Source organism: Dermacentor variabilis, chromosome 11, assembly GCF_050947875.1.
Source record: "Dermacentor variabilis isolate Ectoservices chromosome 11, ASM5094787v1, whole genome shotgun sequence".
Classification (NCBI taxonomy): domain Eukaryota; kingdom Metazoa; phylum Arthropoda; class Arachnida; order Ixodida; family Ixodidae; genus Dermacentor; species Dermacentor variabilis.
The window spans coordinates 61,336,264-61,358,421 of record NC_134578.1 but is presented as its reverse complement, the minus strand read 5'-3'; the positions used below and the strand labels follow the sequence as shown (position 1 = coordinate 61,358,421).

General features: G+C 45.9%; 1 long non-coding RNA gene across 1 annotated transcript; it reads left to right on the top strand.

Moving 5' to 3' along the window:
* Positions 1-98: 98 nt before the first annotated feature.
* LOC142564143 (uncharacterized) lies at positions 99-17,450 on the top strand. Its single transcript, XR_012824502.1, has 4 exons — positions 99-422; positions 894-1,070; positions 8,292-8,504; positions 16,967-17,450. It is a non-coding gene; the product is annotated as an uncharacterized LOC142564143 (long non-coding RNA).
* The last annotated feature ends 4,708 nt before the right edge of the window (positions 17,451-22,158 follow it).

The following is a 22,158-nucleotide window of genomic DNA, read 5'->3' as shown; positions in this document are numbered from 1 at the left end:
GTGGGACACCGGCCATCTGAAAAAAATAACCGAGTGCACCGCTTTTGTTTACAACAGCTGCTGCAGAACATCCAAGAATACAACGGTAGGCACAATGGGTACGAGACAACGCGGTGGCACTTCGCTCACAGGCACTCGTATTACCAAAACCTGCGCTTTTCGAGATGTCTCTTTTCCGCGCAAAGTTAACGACATTGAGGACATCCCAGGTGCCTAGGTTCATGTGAACTTTATTTATTGGAACCTAGACTTCGGCAAGCAGTTTGAGAAGGACAGTAAAAAGCTAAAGTCCGAAGACTGGAATTCCTTTATTGTCGCTTGCTCGTACATATAGATATATGAAATGGGCCTTGCATACGCAGTCAATCTTCTTTTAGGCGTAGTTGTCATTACATCGCAGCATGCGAACGCCATAAAAAGAGGTAAGAGGTCATTGTGGCCATGACTTCAAGTGAATTGACTGGCGCATAATGATTGCTTTTTTATACTTGCTTATGATTGCTTTTTTATGTTAAAGTTACACACGCTGGAGCATTCGTGCTCCTTTATATCCCTTAGGACTAGGAAGACTGTACGCAACAAAAACTCTTGTTTAACACTTCAGTTTGCTTGAACGTTGTATATAACTAACGCTGTCATGTTCCCCGTTGTATATTTATAACAATGTCTCCCTAAGCCTTCGATGCGAGTTGATAACATGCACCTCTGGGCTATTAGAATAATTTTGGCGTTACGGGACTGCCATGGTCATTGGAAGACATTTTTTGCACATTTCTGTTTACGACCTACTATTTGGAGAAATGATTGGCTTGTCAATTACAAGAAATGTTTATATTCGGAATACCGTGTGTTAAAAATATTTCAAATGCAAACTACTATTACGTTCTGTTTAGGCAAAGACATTATCAATGAGAAATGCCTAAAGGAAACAACAGTGGAAGGCTGCGACACCATCCTCTTAAGCTGGAGCTATAGCAATGAAACCAACCAATGCGAAAAAGGATTCGTTTGTTATGATTGCCCCAACAGATTTGATACTCGTGATGATTGCACTACCACCTGCCCGATGAGTAAGTACACGCAATATGTTATTTCATTGCTGGCTTAAAAAAGGAAGTTTTTGAGATGTAAGTGCACGTCGCTCCTTTTATTTTTTCTGCTGCTAAGCATTGTGAGAATTTAAACAATGTGGGACATTGGCAGCTTAATGTAGGTTTAAGAGAATACCGTGAAGGAATAATGTTTTATTTTTTGTTTTGTTGAAACATTTGTTTCACAACATTAGTCACAAAAGCACCGTTGCAGTAACTTTTGCGTCGATAGATTGGCTTAGTTTGTGTAAATGTCAGGGTGCTATATATGGACGGTTGCTCTTGAATACCAATAGATATGTTCTGCAGTGTGCATGCTAAGATGGGAAAAGGTTCAACAACGGGTCTTGCTATAACATCCATTGTTGTTTCCGTAATTTTATTACAGATGCACTGAACCGCCATCAGAAAGTGTCTGTTTGGGTGCCAAAATTTCAGAATAGGCTGCCTTGCTTAATTCATAACTGCGCCCTTATATTGAGAGAGCAATTATATGGACACTGTAGGCGAATTCTCGTCATTGCCCTCACTGTGTCTTTCCGTCAAAAGTGTGTGTTCGTGTGCATATGTGCGTTTCTTTGTGTGTGTTTGTGTGTTTGGGACAAGGTTGGGTCACGCCCACCATCTGCTCTAGGTGCGCGGAAAAGCGTGCGAATGTGAGCCGAGACTGATGGTGATTCGGTGCGTGCCGTCTTCCCGAGCGCCTATTGTTGGAGGTCACGTGAATAAACTTGCACCATAGTAGGAGAACCTTCCTATAGTCTGGGCGTGGCGTAGCGCATACACAGCCAGGCACCGCATCTTATAGGTAATGAGCCGAGATAGTCATTTTCTGCGGGCGCCATTTGTGCACGCCTTGGATTAGGGGTGGTCTAAACTCAAGTTTCCCTGGCGCGGTGAAGCGAGAAGCAGCAGGAAACAATCGCTGCCCGCCACCGACACTTTTCATCAGGTCAGTTCTGTGAAAACTAGTGCTGGCGCTCATTGAGTGATATCAGTGTATGTTTGCGTAGGTGAACTTTATTTCAAGTGTAGCTAGACAGTGGTTTGCAATCGCCATCAGAGCTTCGCCTTTCAGGTAAATCTGTGGTTTTATTGCAGCAAACCCGCACTTCAACCAACCATGGTCACTGAGCGTAAATTAATTCGCCTTGGATAGACCCTGTATTGAAACCCAAAGGCTCAGTGACTCAACGTTCTGTGCTGAGCATAAATCCGAAAGCTATACTGCCGGCTCATGATGGCATCTTTTACGAGGGATGAGTGCCAGAAGATTCAGTAGCACGCTATTACTGCCCGAATGAGACCATCAGGTGATCAGAAATATATCAGAATACACTCTGTTTCGTCTATTATAGCTCGTGAATGAGTTCGGAAAGTTGGTCCGCATAATTTGATGTAGTATGAAGGACGAACTCACGGCACTAGCTGACACTGTGCCCTCGAGGCAGTAGGTGTAACTCTCTTTCGATGTATATTTTGTTCATTCAGGGCACATTTAGAAGACCCACTCCAAAATTGCACCTTAGTAAAACGATGCTAAAACTCACACTGTTGCATGGGAATACTCAAGTATAAGATCACACATCATTTTGTGTATGTTTTCTGTGTTTTTCTATTACTTTTGAGTGTCATTCTTCTGTGGTCACTGCTGCTCCCACAAGACAGATGCTTCTTTACTCATTGTTTTTTTTTCCTGCGTTTCTTGCTTCTGTTTCGTTTCCGTTATTTTCGCTGTAATGTTCAACATCTAAAGTACACGCGCATGCATAGCTAGGTTTACTCCAATCTCAGCTTTTTATATCACTGAGCCAGTGATCATTGCTAAAATTTATGTAATATTCTGAGGTTTTACGTGCTGAAACCACGATAGGATTATGAGGCACCCCGTAGTGGTGGACTCGAGAACAATTTTGGTCACCGCCTGTTCTTTAACGTGTACCCAATGCAAGGTACACGGGTGCTCTTGCATTTCGCTCGAACGTCTTCTTATTCCTGTTACTTCTTGCACCCACCGCCAGCTCCTTCAGCGACAACGTACGACTCTTGCAAGCGCCAACGTTTACCGAAGAACGATGACAGGCCTACCGAAGGGCCAAATACAACGGATATGTGAGCTTGTCACCTCCTCAGCCAGGCTGTTTGAATAATTTCCCTATCGTGTCTATTTCATCAATTGGGTTGCCACCTATTATGCCAAATATCAAGAAACTACACTGACACATCGAATGCGCTGTCATTGGTCGGGTGACTGTAAAACTCGAAAATTTACCAACAGCAAATGCACTGCAAGCTGGCTCTTCATGAGACGTCACCAAATGCCTAAATGCAATCTCTGGTTCTCTCAGCCCCAAACCTTGTTTGGCTACGAGAGAAGCTAAGGCCAGACTCTGTGTTACATATTTGGCCAGCGGGGTTAGGCCAAGCATTTGTGCTAGAGCCCTTCCGCCCCGCAAGAACGCCACCGCCACGGAAGCGTCACCGCATGCAAGCTGTAGTGCTTCGCACGATATGCCCCTAGCGTCTCAGCAACCACGGCTTACAAGCCAGACAAGATGAGCACTAGAGGTACTTGGGCGAATATATTAAAATCAAAAGTACCTTAAAGTTCTCCGTGCTAGGTTTGCCCATTCGTAACAGGTAATTACGGTACTTAGACCACGCGGTGGCAATCGTTTCTGTAGAATACCAAACGGCCGTGACAAGAGCTGAAGTTTTCTAGAAAAGTTATCGAGCCCTTCCCTTGAGGGATCCCCGTTTGCAGCCAGAGTCAAGTTCGAGCGCACAAATGTCTCCAATTGAGACGAAATGCCTGTGACATCAATAAATATGGTACGGCAAGCTTCACATGGTCTCAGCTGGTGAAAAAAAACACGAGTATAAGTTAAAAAAAGACCGGACAAAGCTGGACTTACAACCACGTTTAACTCGAAAAACACTTTTTCTCCGATAGTGTGCTATTTCCTTTTAGGTCTCACCTCCATGTACTTGAAACAGGTAGGAAAACGCATTGTACACCTATATAAATGTGTCAATGTTATTTTTGTTATTTCTTTTTGCGATGCTCAAGCTTGGTGGTGAACTAGAAACGATTGTAGGAATGATATGAACTAGTTTTGAAGCTTCATGCCGGGGTCTCAGGTTCCCCTACGAACTCTTCCAAGGCCGGCCTGTTAGATTTATGGACATGTTTTTAACCCTTCAAGATGATAGGCATGTATGTTGGCGCATTTCTCCAGGGTTTCACAAAGCACTCCCTCCCGATGTATCATGTCATTCAAAGCTTGTGATGCGAGGCATTGTTTCTTTCTGCTTCGCGAATGCCTTAAAAACAACAGCTGCGTCCACTAACAGGTACGGCAGTCTTGATGCGCAGGCGGCCAGGTTAAGTTCTGCAGGGCACCCGGTTTTGCCGTTTTCGAATATTCGCGAAATGTTATTTTTAAAAAGGAAGGAAGAGAAACGCACTATGGAAGTGGCAACCACCGAAAACTCGAAACCAAAGAACCTTTAGGTGATGCCATATTTGCATGGCCTTTCTCAGAATCCAAAGGGCGTCGCGACGAGGTGTGTCACATAACACCTGTTCTCATCGCAACGTGCAGTAGGCGGTTCATACGCAATTCAAAGGAAAAGAAAGAAGCGAGCAGTGGTTATGGTGAAAAGCGCGCCACTGCTATCCAGAAAATGCACTTCTGCAGTTGTTTACATGATTCTGCTTTTGTGCACCCCTCGTTACGTAGGCCGATAGGTCACTGTGTAAATGAGCGGCTGCGTGAGCACCGGAATCTGCTTGCAACGACCACAATACCAAACCTCCCCTACGTTGGTGGAGGTGTGGCTTTAACTCGGACTTTTTGCAAGTGTCGATGGTGGGTTGAAAGCGAACTATATTTGAAAGAGAGTTTCGCGAAACTTAGCTGATCAGAAGGTTGGGCATAGACTTGTATATAAGTAAACCATACCTCCAGCTTACTGAGAGAGAGTAAAAATATTTGAGGGAAATTGCTAAGGAAACTTGAAGGAAAGATACGAGGCTAAGCCCGTGCTTCGTTGCTTTTGATTTCTCAGTTGTTCTTGTTTCGTGTGCTTTTCTTCTGCGCGTGCAATTCAGCGATCCGTGGAACTCTCTTTTGCCTTAAAAATTTGGTTGCTCGTCCCGCCGTGTCCTTTCGTTCTTTTTTTTTTCATTTTCCTTCCGCTCGCATTTATTGCTTACCTGTTGGAAACATCCTGACCTTCGCATGCACCAACTCCCCTGAAAGTCCATCCTACCTCATGGCACGGCACTTAAGCAAACCAATCCAGAGCCCCCCACTGGAGGTGTGCCGCGAAGAAAAGAGCAAGAGAAAAAATAAACAGGCATGGGTCTTGGTGTAAACGCGACGCGATCCCTCGCCTATAGCATAGGAAAAGGCAGAGGTGAAATAAACACTTGTGGGCGCTTCTCGAGGCGAAGGGGATAGTGTTTGCGTTGGCAGTAAGGCTCGCCTCCTGGCATCATATTGCGCGTCATTTCAGTTCCCCCTATTGATCCAAGCACTGAGCAAATTTCAAAAGCCACTGCGATATTATCGGCAATGAAACAGCCGCTAAATTGGCTCGTTCGGCTCATCAAAAACAGCAGTGGGTTCATATACTACTTTCAAGAACTGATGCTGCACGACAACGGTGACGGTGGGGTTTCGCTGGGTTTCACCAACTTACGCTTGTACTCTCTCGACCCTCACTTGCAACTTCGGCTGCCACGTGGACCCTCCCGTCGCAAAATAACTTTACTGTGTCACATGTGGTTGGGCGTCGCATTTGCAAGTTCCTATTCATCCCTAGTAGGAATGGCCAAAATTGCGGCGTGCAGTTTGTGTGAGTGCGCTGAGACTGTAGAGCACCTTCTGTGTCATTGCCCATCCCTTGACGCTCAACGACGTACTCTACAAGCTAAACTCAGCCTAGTACTTGGTACAGTCCTCTCGGAGGAAAATATCCTGGAACCTTGGCCTACGAATTAGCATGCGAAAGCAACAAAATGCCTTCTGCCCTTCTTGAAGCCTACTGAACTGCACGAGCGCTTGCGACGGTGGGCATTCTTCGGCGACTCACTGTGAATGACTGACTACTCCTTCACTATTTTTCATTTCTCCCCCACTCATCTATACTGCCCCTTCCTTTCCCCAAGTGTAGGGTAGCCAACCGGGCACATGCTTGGTAACCTCCCTGCCTTTCTCGTTTCCTTTCTCTCTCTCAAAAGTTTTTCAAAAACACTCTCCCTGTAACTAATCCACAATCAAACTTTATAATGGTGCTTTGTAAGAGCCTTTCTAGTGGAGGTAGATTAAATTTTGAGTGGTTAAGGTTTCTATGAAATAAAAAAATTATGCAGTGGATGAAGTGGAAGCACATCAGCCAAACAGAAAAACTTAGAAATTGGTTATACAGAACGAAGTTGATCGAATCACTTGCATTTCGGATATGCACGTACCGCCCATGCTATATTGCCAGAAGAAATACACATCCACAAAATTGGGAATTTTATGGTCTATAAGAGTTTTGAAGGAAACCGCGTAACTTACGAATATTGTGGCGTCAGTGACTAGATGCTAGAAGTGTTAAAATTATAGAATATAGAAAGCACCATTTGATACGCCGTATACGTAATGTTTGGTTGAAAGCTCGGGCTGTTGAAGAGTGGCGCTATTTTGTTCTTGTTTTGTATCCATGTACTTTTTGTTTACCTTGCAGTACCAATACCAGCATCAAAATTAAAACGGAAACGAAAACCAAGGAAGCAGACAGACAGACAGACAGACAGACAGACAGACAGACAGACAGACAGACAGACAGACAGACAGACAGACAGACAGACAGACAGACAGACAGACAGACAGACAGACAGACAGACAGACAGACAGACAGACAGACAGACAGACAGACAGACAGACAGACAGACAGACAGACAGACAGACAGACAGACAGACAGACAGACAGACAGACAGACAGACAGACAGACAGACAGACAGACAGACAGACAGACAGACAGACAGACAGACAGACAGACAGACAGACAGACAGACAGACAGACAGACAGACAGACAGACAGACAGACAGACAGACAGACAGACAGACAGACAGACAGACAGACAGACAGACAGACAGACAGACAGACAGACAGACAGACAGACAGACAGACAGACAGACAGACAGACAGACAGACAGACAGACAGACAGACAGACAGACAGACAGACAGACAGACAGACAGACAGACAGACAGACAGACAGACAGACAGACAGACAGACAGACAGACAGACAGACAGACAGACAGACAGACAGACAGACAGACAGACAGACAGACAGACAGACAGACAGACAGACAGACAGACAGACAGACAGACAGACAGACAGACAGACAGACAGACAGACAGACAGACAGACAGACAGACAGACAGACAGACAGACAGACAGACAGACAGACAGACAGACAGACAGACAGACAGACAGACAGACAGACAGACAGACAGACAGACAGACAGACAGACAGACAGACAGACAGACAGACAGACAGACAGACAGACAGACAGACAGACAGACAGACAGACAGACAGACAGACAGACAGACAGACAGACAGACAGACAGACAGACAGACAGACAGACAGACAGACAGACAGACAGACAGACAGACAGACAGACAGACAGACAGACAGACAGACAGACAGACAGACAGACAGACAGACAGACAGACAGACAGACAGACAGACAGACAGACAGACAGACAGACAGACAGACAGACAGACAGACAGACAGACAGACAGACAGACAGACAGACAGACAGACAGACAGACAGACAGACAGACAGACAGACAGACAGACAGACAGACAGACAGACAGACAGACAGACAGACAGACAGACAGACAGACAGACAGACAGACAGACAGACAGACAGACAGACAGACAGACAGACAGACAGACAGACAGACAGACAGACAGACAGACAGACAGACAGACAGACAGACAGACAGACAGACAGACAGACAGACAGACACGCTGAAAATGCCTTAAGTATGCAAAGACTGCCATTCTTCAAATCCACAGCCCAATTTTACTCGAAAAAGGCACAATGTCTGGTAGAGTCTTGTTGCAACTTGAATAATGCTGTCTACTGTATAAAAATATATGAATATACTTTTATTTTCGTCTTGCAGTACCAATGAAAGTAGCAGATCCAAAGATGCGACGAAAACCAAAACGAAGGAACTGCAGATATTGGCTTATGCGTGGTGGATCCTGCCAAGATAACTGGTTGGAATTCAAGAAAAACATGTTCGGCAAAGTGCACCGACTTCTGTATTACACTGGCTGTGATGAAGACAAGACGAAGATATTTGTGTACGACTTTCATAGGAGAAGGTGTCATAGTAAGTGAATCGAGGTATATTTTATTCATTGATAATAGAGGGATAGTAATTCATCTATTTATATGCCGACGCTTCACTACAGTAAAATCTATTTAGGCTTCCCTGCGTTATCAATATTTATCACACACACAGTTTCCCAGCAATGACAGAGTAAAGCGATCCAAAAAAAAGAAAGCGCCATCTGCGGTAAAATATACGCAGGCTATGTTTTTTTTTCCACACAGTGGGAATGGCATGTGTGGAATGCTTCAAAAATAAAAGGGTTTTGGTAAATACTTGACTTTCCTGCAGAGACACAACCATCATGGCTACTCGGAAGGAGGTCACATTTGCAGCGTTAAATCTCGTCCTTTTCATTTGCGTCTGAATTCTCCTACTCTGTCTGGGACACTCTTAATGTATTGTAGTGACGGGTATATGAAACGTTACGCCTTTCATGACCGACGGTGGCTAGAATGTTTCTACAGCCGCAATGCAAGAGCTACATTTCAAAAGGAAGTCATTAGAGAGGGTCACGAGGGGCGCTGTCCGGATACGACACTCTTCACTTTTAAAATTGCAGAAAAGCTTCGCGCCTGGGCAAGGGAAGCTTCTGAAGACCTCATGTTGGGTTGGCCAGCACGCCTGCTGTACACTCAAACTTTGCCGCGCTTACAGCATAAGTCCCTGATACGCATGCAAAGATTCTTTCGAACATAGCCGCTCAGTTAAATTGCCAAAGCACTTGGGTTTCAAACCGACCAGTGATGAATTATTTGCACAAACATATGGAAATGGCATAGAAAAGTCAGTTTCTAATATCTTGTAAAGGGGTTTGCGCAATCGTAATACTCAGCCAATGTTTACGCCATTTAGAAGCTTTTGTCTCAGGAGTCATTATGCCCCGTCAATAATACCAATGCAGAAGAACAAACACGAAAAATATTTAAGCATTTTGATATGTATTTTTCACCAAAATAGCTTATGTAAATATGCTGATAAATAATGCCCGCGCATAAAATAGAAAAACTAAAACATATGCCGTTGCGCACCTCAAGTAGGTGCTTTAAACCTTATTAGTATGCTTCGTGGCTCGGGGATGCTTTCACATGGCCGCCGTAAGTCAATAACCTATTTTTTACCCTTGCAGGTCTTTGCGTTCTTTTCTTACATGCATGTCAGACTAGTGGTGGTAAAGAGCAGTTCGTACAATCCCGATATGCCCGTACGCCAGATTTGTTCGTAGGAGCGAACTGCCGCCACTCCTTGTGCTGCACGTATTAGTAGCGAAGGCATGCAGCCAATGACAAGGAGTGCTTACAAAGCAGAACCTGCATGAATGTGAGCCCCAGATCACTGCCACAAAAAATGATGTTTTTTGATTAGGTGTGCGAGCGAAGAAACTGCACTGATTTCAGCAGACTTTCTTCAGCATTCGGCCTGAGCTACGTATAAAAAGGCATTCCTGCCGGACATCAAGAGCTGATGAGTCGACTAGAAAAACTGTTGACAAACCTGGCGTGTTGCGCCCGACATCAGCAGCGAGGGAATTGCTTACAGAAAATGTTGACGCACCTGACGGGTTCTCCGTGGCTTTCGTAGCCACTACGGCGACGGCTTATTTAAATACCATTAACAGACAGCGGCTGACCCAATTTTTCGACCAGGTGTTTCCGGTAGAAGTCCAAGAGGTCAGAATCAACGCATGGAAGGATGTCCATATGGTGGATGTCAAATCTCGGGCGTCAGCGGACAAGCTCAAAGGAATTGGAGTGTTAGGCGGTAAGCCGGTCCGCCTCTATCACTCTCATGGAAAACGGACTTACGCTGGAGTTATTACAGATGTAGACCGCAACCTGCGTACACTCATCAATTCTACGGCCAGGATAGTCGACGTTCATCGTTTCGACCGATCACGGTGTGTTAAAGTAGTTTTTGAAGCCGACTCTATGCCATCCCACGTCAAGGTGGGCTATGTGCGGCATCCTGTCCGTCTGTATGTTTCCAGGCCTGTTCAATGCCACAAGTGCAACGAGATTGGCCATGTGAGTGCTGTTTGCAGAAACGAAATATCCAGCCGTCAATGCGGCGGCTCAAACCAGCATGATACTTGCAAGACTGACATTGTCAAGTGTACAAACTGCTTCGGCGCTCATGAGGCGACGACTAAAGCTGCCTTATGATCAAGAACAAGAGGCTCACCCTGAAGATGGCAAATAACAACTCAAGTCCCCAAGAAGTGGCCGCGCCTATTCGTAGCCTCAAACGTCGTTCCCGACACCGACGTCCAGAGTCACACGCCACTCGTCTGGCTCAGCCACCGTCACAGCAACTCTCAGTTCCGTTGCCTCAACGTCTTAAGCCACAGAATAATAAGACGCCACCGGTTGCAGCACCTCATGTTACTTAGGTGGTTCAGAAAGATGCGAGTATATTATCCACCTCCTCTGATGTGGAATGGCCTGGTCTGTCATCCAAGGTCGTCGAACCTACGTGTCCAACATTCCATTCCGTTCTAGCGGGCAATATGGACAAGCCGGAAGGCCAGCAGGTGGACGCTCTTCTGAAACTTGTGCACTCCATGCGCACGCTGCTTTCAGGCCTCAATACGCCAACAGCAAGGGTTGTTGTTTAGTTCTTGGACGCAATTGATCCGCTCTTGGCGGCACTGAAGTAATTCTTTATGGCGCTAAACCACACAGCCTCTCCTCTGTGTCGATGCACATACGTCGCAGTGTAGTGATGCAGTGGAATGCCCGAGGCCTGCGTGGCCGCTTCAGTGACTTCCGACAGCAAGTCCAGAAATACCGTTTCCCTGTGATTGTGATATGTGAGCCCAACATGCCTTCTGCTTTCCGCCTTTCTGGATACGTATTGCTGTGGTCTCGAGAAGCTGATGAAACCAGCAACGTGATAGAGTGCATACGCCGAGATATTTCACGCTAACGTCATGTCCTCCATCCCCATAACATGAACCGCTACATTTGCTTGACGTTAACGCTTAAACGACGGGTCTTCTCGATATCCGGCGGCTACATTCCACCTAGAGATTACATTGATTTTTCGTACCTGTCTTCAGCAATCCAGAGTTGTACAGCTCCTCATTCTATTGTGGGCGACTTAACTGCTCATCACCCCAATAGGGAGTGCAGTAATGAATAACCGAGGCAAAGCCCTGTCCGACTTTATGCGGTCACAGGATTTCGTTAATATTAACGACGGCCCTCCTACGTCTCTACGTGGCACGTCCTATAGTAGGTGCTTGGACCTGACGTTTGTTTCCTCACAACTAGTGTCCTCTATTAGCTGGTTCGGTGATGTGGAAACACATGGCAGTCATCACATACCAACGTATATCTGCGTGAAGTGGTTCGCACCCACCACTTCGTCTCATGTGCTGTGCACAGACTGGCCCACTTTTAAGACATTCGTGAAAACTTCCCGTGTGGATATCGAGTCACCAACCGAAATAGAAGACTTGATCACGTCCGCCCTCGGTGAGGCCGCGCGGAACATATGTGCATCTACACCGGAGTCTCCTATCCACGTGGAATTTGAGAGGTTACACGCATTCCGACGGCGCGCTGAAAGCAGATACAGAAGGACGAAATTCACGTCCCATCTCGCCCTTTGTCACCGAGCTCAACGACAAATAAAGCGCCATCTTGAGAAATTAGGAAGAAAGCGCTGGAGATAGTTCTGTTCATCACTGGATCATCGCAAGCTGCTGTCACGTATTTGGCATGTAGTCAGGAGCCTACGTCTTCCCCCACAACAAAGGTACCCTTTCTGTGCTCTGGCCCTTTACCAACACCACACTGATGTACAGGTAGCGGGCGACTTCTTCAAAATGATTGTGGGCACAATTCAGCCAGCCTCAATCCACTTCGAAGTTTTTGCGCCACCTTTCCCAAGTGACCACTACGACTTGCTCGTTACGATGCCTGAATTAGAGACTGCTCGTGCGTCGTGTCAGCATTCATCTGCCCCTGGCCCGGACGCGATTTCGTACTCGTCTCTCTCTCACCTTGGCAGGGCTGGTCGCACTGCGCTTCTCAGTTATTACAATGGCACATGGGTCTCCGGTATAGTTCCGGAGCAGTCAAGATAAGCCGCCTGGTTGCTCTCTTGAAGCCTAGAAAGACTCCTTATGAGTTTACCTCATACCGGCCAGTTGCATTAGCCAGCTCTGTTGCAAATGTTATGGAACGAATGGTCCTGACGAGGCTAGAATGGTTTCTGGAGAGAAATTACCTTTATCCAAACATGATCGGTTTTGACGGGGTCGTTCTTCGATTTACAGCGTCATTGACCTCGTTACGACAGTGGAACATGAAAAACGTCGACGCCAACTCCTCGCTGCTATTTTCCTTAGAGATCAAAGGCGCGTACGACAACATCCTTCATGAAGCCATTCTCGATTCCCTAGATGACTTGGGTATTGGCGGCCGGCTCTACCTGTGGATTGCGAGCTACCTCAGTGGCCGTTTCGTTTACATGTCAACGCCTGGCGGACAGACTAATCATCATCAGGTATGCCGTGGAGTTCCTCAGGGAGGAGTTCTCATCCCAACATTATTTCATGTGGCACTCATTGGCCTGGCGAGTGAGCTTCCAGCTCGCATCCACATCAGTGCATATTCAGATGACATCTGCACCTGGGCTTCTGGTACAACACGCCCACAACTACGTGCGAAATTACAACATGCTGTGTCATCTACTTCACGATACATACTGCGCCAGGGTCTCCTCTTAGGTGCTGAAAAATGTGCTGTCATTGCATTCATGCGCAAATCCGTCTGCCGCCATCCAATCTCCATTAACAGTGCTATAATACCTTATGTTTCTGACCACAGATAATTGGGCATTATCATTGACCGCGGTTTGTAATGGTCGAGGCATGTTAATATGTGGAAGCAAAAACTTAATCTGTTTTGCCATATTTTTCGCTTCGTAACAGGCATGAAATTGGGCCCCACAAAAGGCTCATTACTACGACTTTATCAGTCTCTATTTATACGCTAAAATAGATACAGCATCCCGATACTCTCAAACTTGAGCAGTTTCTGCTTACGGACATTAGAGTGCGTTCAAGCGCAGGCACTCAAAATATGCCTCGGTGTGCCACGGCGTGCCTCCAACAAAGGCACAATTTAGGAAGCCCGCGTAGGCCCATTGTCAGTATACTTGTCCAACGAGCCACTTCGTGCATATTTACGCTTACTGACACGACACCATTGTCTCCCATTGACGTCAGTTCTACGTGAGCGGCTGGACAGCAGTTTCACAAGTGCACACCACTGCCACCTACCCCACATAACATCAAGCTATGCCCTTCCATATCACCCCGTCAAACCACCGTGGAGGATCGTGAAGCTTTCTGTATGCGCGCATGTCCTCGGCATACTAAAGAAATCATTGATTCCCGCTAGCGGACCGCCACAATTTGCTCTAGCATACATCTGGTCAGAATACCAGACATATGTTCATGTTTACACAGACGGCTCCGCGACACCAAAGGCATCGACAGCAGCTCTGGTGATACCAGCCCAACAGATGACTCGAGGTTTCATTCTGGATCATAATCCTACATCAACCGCTGCAGAGCTAGTGGCTATTCGGGAAGCGATTCGCCACATCTGCGGGGAAAGACCTCAAGAGGGGTGCATTTTCACGGACTCAAAACCCATGCTGCAAATTTTGGGATGCTTCCTGCGCCACACCGAATATCATGTTCTGCCACTGCAGATCACTTAGCTACTTTCATGCGCTCAAGAAAAACACCACCGCATAGTGTTCCAATGGATCCCGGGACACTGTGAGCTCAATGGTAATGAGATGGCCGATGCTGCAGGAAGGCGCGCCCACAGCAATGGCCTGCGAACTGTAGTGCCATTCTCCAGACCGCATATCACATGCCTCCTGTCGGAATTATTGAGAAGTGCGACGAAAAGATACTAGGCCCAGCCAGACGCTCGTAACATCCGCCTTAAAAGGCTGGATCCCGATATGCAATTTCCTGTTCTGCATAGAATTGCACGCCCCCATACATGCCTCATACACAGACTGCGATTAGGCGTCGCCTTCACGCGCACATACTTGCACATCATTCGACGGACAGATTCCCCGGATTGTTCAGTGTGTGGCGTTGTAGAGACTATATCTACCATGTGCTCGTGGGGTGCCCTGAATATGCGCGCGAAACACAGACTATGGCAGCTACCTTGAGACATTTATACAATAAACCACTGTCGGAGGACCTCTTGCTAGGCGCATGCCCACAGGGTTGGCAGACGATAGAGACAATGCGTGCTCTTTCACATTTCTTAGGCGACACGGGCCTGGCCTCACGCTTGTAATAAAATTTATGCAATGGGTCCTTCACCTCGTTCCTCCCATTATCATTCCCCATTGTGACCCTTTTTCCCCTCTTCCCCTTCCCTTACGTGGAGTAGCATGTCAGATGCTCCATTTTCCGGCCGACCTCCCTATATTTCCCAATCATTAAACTACTGCTCTCTGCTACCGTGTACAATGAGAGAGCGGATCAGCTATTATTTTTTATCAATGGAACCTTCTGATTCATGTGGTTGCGCCTCTGAAACAGAAAATCTAATTCTTGTGGGTGCGGTTCGAGGCTTTTGGAAGCTTTCAAAAGGCCGTTGTTAAATCAATAATGTTATTTTTAGCCATTCAAGTAGTTGGCCCTATAAACGGAGCCGTAATACTTATTGGTGCGATTGAAGGTGTGGGAAGGTTTTCGGATGACCGCTAGTAAAATGACTAATATATTTTTTTTACCCTTTCAAGTTATTGCGCCTCTCAAAGAGGGATTCCAATAATTGATGGTTCGTTTGTTGGCTTGTAGAGGATTTCTGATAGCAGCTCTTAAAGCAATAGTGTTATACAACATAGCAGTGTATGCACTTCATATTCGTGCGTTTGGATGTTTTCATTACCAACAAAAACGTAGAAATATAGTGAAAGGATCTGATAGACGCTCATAAGTTGTGGTATACTGGTTAAGAATGTTTTAATTGTGATCAACCTGTGGTGATTTTCGTCAGGTGAATCATCTTGCAGAAGTGTAAGATCAATCAGTATGAATCATTGATATTGTTTTATGCATGTATCCCACTCCCCTCTTTAATGTCTGGTCGCTTGGGGGTACGTGAAATCAACAAAAAATAAACACCGAGCATATTGGGGCAAAGAGCTAAACATGTGCGTTCGGCCGTGTTAATGCTTTACAATGCTTAACGGAGTCTTCTTGTAACATGCGCAAATAAAAAGGTGATTTTTCTTTCTTGTGCAAGACAAGAAAGACGCAGAATGAAGGGTAAAGAAATGTTCAGCCACATCATAAAACGATTCCTGTAAACATAGACCGAATGTCTCTGGCCCCATAGGATGTTTTGCTGTAGAAAAATACATTCACGAAGCATAAAAAAGCTTCTGTAATAAAGGAAAAGCAGCAGGTAACGCTAACGTAAAACATAAACATTTACTCGTACAGAATAGGCGCAATAAAGCGAAAGACAAACGCTCTGTGTCACGTGCACAAATATGTAAATATATACCTGGTACAATGTGTTATACCTCAAGCGGTACGAGCTGCCAGATTTCTCGACCTGCACTAGCTGTATCTCTATTTTAGTGGAGTCGAAGAACTGATGCCAACTTCTGCAAAGAAATGAGAATAAAGTGCTGCACAGATTATTAACTATGAATGTCAATATGTGAGAATAGCCAAACGCTTCAAAAAAGCTATTCTCTTTGTTAAAGGAGTGAAGCGCTTGGCGACAATTTTTTTTCGGCAATAAGAATATTGAGCTATAGCGCTTACTGTCTCACTGCGTAATTTCCTAGAGGACGCAGATGCTAAGTAGCCGTTCTTGCTCGGTTGCATTGATACACGGCACGCGCGTGGAAAGGACCTACGACACTTTGCACCCGGCACCGAGCACACCACGTAACGCGACCTTGCGTGCCCTTTGTGTCGGCGCCCTTACTGCAACTACCGATTAGCAGCCTTCAACCGACAATCCAAACCACAAAACCGGCTTAAATAGCTAAAGAATACTTTTCCATTTATCTTTAAAACGAAGTCATACACACAGGTGCTTGAAAAGTAGGCGAACTTCATGTGACAAAGATATGATAGTTATGAGTTAATGCTGTTTGCGATTTCTGAAAAGAAACAAGAATATTTCTGAGCAGCAGCAAGGCTGGCCGTATTTGGCACGCGTAGGGCGTCTTTGTATCTTGCGTAAGCAAATATATCAAGAAATATCTACGATATTATTAGTTAATTTTCGTATGTGATCACATATTTGCTGGGCTAGTTGGTGTCGTAACGTCAACTAGCCAAGCTTATCGTTACACGCATCGGTTAAGCGCTGCATTTATGATAAGGGAAGCGCAGTTTTTGATAAATATTAAGTTTAGGGGAAAGATATTTATTTGAGCTATTTCTTTTTCAGAGGTCAAGAATCCTCAACCTCGACACGGTCAACAGAAAAATGAAGATGGATTCCTTAGTAGTTCACGCAGAAGGCGAAGACGCAAACCCAGCAGTTCAAGAGTATCCACCGCTGAAACTGACACGCCAAGTGGCCTTACCAGGGCACTCCAACAACACGAGCAAAAACATGGTGAATAGAAAAGCCCTAATACATCGAGCCGTGCACAAAACGCGGTATTCGTTGGTACTCCTCAATCCATTGTAGGGTAACACTAGAATTTTGGACCTAGAGTTATTCCCAGGCACAAGTCGTGCACAATATTCATATTCATCTGGCAAATCTGTTGATACCAACACACATTCAACATAAATACAACAGAGTTTATATAACAACTTTTGTTAGGGCGATCTCCACTGGCACCTTAGGGAGCACAAAAATGAAGTTATATTTGTGTAATAGCTCGTGTTTTCTGTAGAAATATTTTATGCATTCAATATGTGGTATCAGCACACTCATATTCAGTTGTAATTTTTTTTTCAGTTAGTCTTTTCTTTCATACAATAACCATTGCATTTGGCTCTTTTAACGCAATAGCTTTAATAGCCTCTTGTCGCAGAAAATTCGGTGTATACGCCCGGCGTCGGCACCGGGCGTCTTGTGAGCGATAGTTGCCGCATATTGTCACGTGGCAGTGACGTACGGAGAGCACAGTAGCAATGCTGTGAAAGAGGAAACTAACTTTCATTGGGCAAACCTGTGCGCACGAAAACAGGCTACACTGAAAGAACGGCGACAGCGGCGAACACAGTCGGCGATCGTCAAAATCTGATCAGCGGCTCAAGCTTCTTGTATACATCAGTCGTCGAATGTTCTAGAGTAATCACTGGGACCCGCCTATCTTCCACAAAGTTCTACACTATTCGCGTCGCGCATACATGCAATCAGGTTACACAATTTTGGGTGACTGACAGCGGATGGAATGATCGATAACATTCCAGAAAGTTCCGATACATGCATGTGCGTCCTGCGGTGTGCGATAACATTTCTTGGTGACAAACGCTCACCTGGAAAAAGTAAATTACACGTGTCATTACCGCCCTCTTAAAAAGCATTGTCCAGATGCTGCAAACAAACGAAAGTAATAAACAGAAACACCCGTAGCAAAGAAACAACAAAATAAGGGAGTTCTTCAGCGTGCGCAAAAGGGCTTAAGACGCACCAGGTGGACCACTTCAGATCGTGCGCGGCGCTGCTGTGAATGCGAAATGCCGTCTGGCACGACCTCATAGTCCAGTTCGCCAATACGTCGGATGACCTTGTAGGGTCCGAAATAGCGTCGCAATGGTTTCTCACCGAGTCCTCGTCGGCGTATCTGGGTCCAGACCCAAACACGGCCACGGTGCTGGTACTCGACGTAGCGCCGTCGCAGGTTGTAGTGCCGGCTGTCGGTACGCTGCTAGTGTTTATCCGTAGGCGGGCGAGTAGTCGGGCTTCTTTGACGCTCTGGAGATAGGTAGTGCCGCCAAGATTGTCTTCGTCGGTGATGCGCGGCAGCATGGCGTCGAGAGTCGTCTTCAAGTTCCTGCCGTAAACCAGCTTAAACGGCGTGATCTGTGTTGTTTCTTGCACCGCCGTGACAGTAGCACAGTAGCAATAGTGTGGAAGACGAAACTAACTTTTATTCAGCGAACCTGTGCCCACAAAGACAGGCTGCACCTAATGAACGGCGACCGCGGCAAACACAATTGGCGATCTTCAACATCTGATGAGCGGGTCAAGCACGTCGGCTTTTATAGATCAGTCGTCGAATGTTCCAGAGTAATCGCTGGGACACGCGTGTCTTCCAGAAAGTTCTACACTATTCGCGCGAGCATACATCCAATCGGATTACCTAAGCTTCGGTGACCGACAGAGGATGGAACCATCGATAACATTCCAGTAACTTCTGATGCATGCAGGCGCGTCCTGCGCTGTGTTATAACATTTGTTAGGCGGTGACTAGCGGTCACCTGGAAAAGATTAACAAGTACACGTGTCAATATATTCTATATGGCACTAAGGTTGTCTTTATATATTTAAATCTGCTCACACCTTGTCTTACATTCTTTACCAAATTATTCCTCGGAATTTTGAGAATGGCAGCCCACAAGCGAATGTCATAAAACAAACCCCGGCAGCGCATGCATTTTATGTTAAATCTTCTCCGACAGAAATATTGAAAGTGGGAAAGAATACCGGCCTACACAAGAGGCTGCATATTTATTACAAAGCTCGGCTTCGCGCATAGCGTTCACCACCAACGTTTTCCGGTAAACATTACGGTTACATAAGCTCTTCTGCCGGCAAGCGTGAGAACCAGCCAGGGATCTTCGAATGCTATTGCGTTCAACTCTTAAAGGAGAAGCTTGAACGTCCGGGGCCAATTTTTGTGCACAAGTGTAGCTCAAAGCCAAATAACAGTGAATTTTGAATACATTGCAAATTGCTCGTTAGACCCCATACTCCTCTGCGATCCAATGCTATAACTGAAATCGTGTGTGCATATATGTTATAAGTCATGTCCATTCCACACCGCATATGTATCGTCCTCATGGAAGGGCCTTTAGGGATATTTCTGAATTAATAACCAAGAATTGCTCCAAGAACAGTATAACTCCTCTCAAGATGATAGTTGGCCGTGATGCGATTAGCAATGTAACAAATCAGCGACACCCTACTTCTGAAGTCAAGCTTATATAGCATCTCTAATGGTCCCTGACGGCAAAATGATTACAATGGAATGACGAACAAGGAATGCCATTATTGGACAGTCATGACAATGCTAAAACCACAGCGTTACAACCACGCCATGCCGACAATGGTATAACGATGACTCTGTGACGACGATGACATGACGACAGTGGGATGATGAAGTTATAATTACAACGACGGAACAACTGCCACGGCATTACATCGGCGGCTTTACAAAAAATGCATGATGACGACGCAATGAATAGCGTGACATGACAACAGTTTGAACAAAATAGGATGACGACGAGTGTATGACGAGGATGGCTTGACGACCACTTTGTCACGAAGCCTGTATGATGACGATTGGGGTGACGATGAGAGCCTGACGAGCTGCGAGTGAAGAAGCTGGAGGGATGACAATGATATGGTCATAGTCGCAATGCTAGGAAGGCGTGACAACGCATTTGTAATAAGGACTGTAGCAGAAAGGACGCAGTCTCGACGATGGCATGACAGCGGTGGCGTAATCACGAGTAAATGACTTCCACGTGATTACCGTATACTGACAAAGGATGGACATCGACAGAAGGACGATGGTAATATGACGTGGCTGAAGTGATGACGACCGTAAAATAAAAGCAGGACGACGGTGTCATGAGGAATGGCCTGGCGACGGCCATGTGAGGAAGATGGCGTGACGACGTCAGCATAATGGGTAGGCTAGACATTTGACCTAGTTCGTACAAGATATTGCAAGTGATCTGAGAGAAAGAAGGCCCGAATGATGGTACCAACATATTTGCTGTGCTATAAACTATGTCTGTCCTTCTTGCCCAGCTAAGTGCTGTACCATCCATCTTCTCTTTTTTGAGTCTCGCTTGCCATGTAATGATAGTCGCAAATGACGTTGGAGCGCCGGGAATCGAACGACAGCAATGGCATTATGTCGACAGTATCACAACACATACATCACAACGACCATAGGGACAATGGCAACAGGAAGAAGACGAGTGTACGACGACAAAGGTTCAACGACGATGGCTCGACAAAAGTCGCATGACGTAGCTTTAGTCACAGCAACGCAGCGATCGCGACGGCACCGCGACGGCGGTGTCACAACGAATGCATGACGATTGTGTGGTGAGAACGGGATGAAGACGAAGGCCTGGCGAAAGTCGGATGACGAAGCTGGAATGACAACAATAGAACGAACATCGTGCCATCGCAAACACGAGGAGGTAGCCGTTGCCCTAAGCCAATATGCAACTTGGGTAACTGGGTATCTGTGTAAGAAGCTGTAACAGACAGACAGACAGACAGACAGACAGACAGACAGACAGACAGACAGACAGACAGACAGACAGACAGACAGACAGACAGACAGACAGACAGACAGACAGACAGACAGACAGACAGACTAGATAGATAGATAGATAGATAGATAGATAGATAGATAGATAGATAGATAGATAGATAGATAGATAGATAGATAGATAGATAGATAGATAGATTGATTTTGCTCAAAACTCAGGAAAGAGGTAAAGAAGGCTAATCGCAATAAACATTCAAGCAGATGCAACCACCGCTTTCTAATCAACATAGGGGGAAGTTTTCTTTGAATATATATAAAAAGTGTTAAGGCTTGTGTTGGTTATGGTTACTTGAATGACAGCGCAAGGTCATACCACAGGCTCTTGGCCAAACCCCATCATCAACGTTACAAGCTCTCTAAAAACTGCTGCTTTGCATCTTCCGAGTGCACAGCGCATGTCCTCTCCCGTGTTACGTAATGCGATTCAGACGGCGATCATTCAAAAACCTAGTTGCCATTCGCACGGCTTAAGTACTCGTGGGGCTGTGGCCTAATGATTAGAACATCCCGCTTGTCTTCTCGGCGACAGTGGGTCAATCCCGCCGTTGTGCGCCTAATTCAACTTTCCCAAGCAAGGCACACTCTAAGGAAGGTTTACACCTTTGAAGTCGTGTCTTACCACACAACAATAAACGTCATTTGTCTTGTCTACATTTCGTTTCTTTAATGCGGCGAGCCCGGTACTTCCCAGCAACAAACGGCATGCGGGTTATCAGCATGACATAGCATTGCCGACAAGAAAGTAGCGGTGTTTTCAAGAAAGGAAACGCAAGCAAAGCAGGTGACTATTGTTGTGTGGTAGATATACACCCCAAAGGGGGTAAGCATTTCTTTAGAGTGTAGACAAAAGGTGTATATCCGCCATACAGCGATCATCTGCCTTGCTTGCGTTTCCTTTCTTGAAAACGGTGCTCCCGCTACATCCCTGTCGGGAATCCTATGTCATGCTTATAACGCGCATGCCGCTCTTTACTGCGAAGTACCGAGCTCGCGGCGTTAAAGAAAGGAAATGCGGACAAGACAAATGACGTTTATTGTTGTGTGGTAAGGTACGACCCAAAGGCTGCAATAGTGCTTAAGAGTGTAGGCCGCGGGGACAGCGCATGGC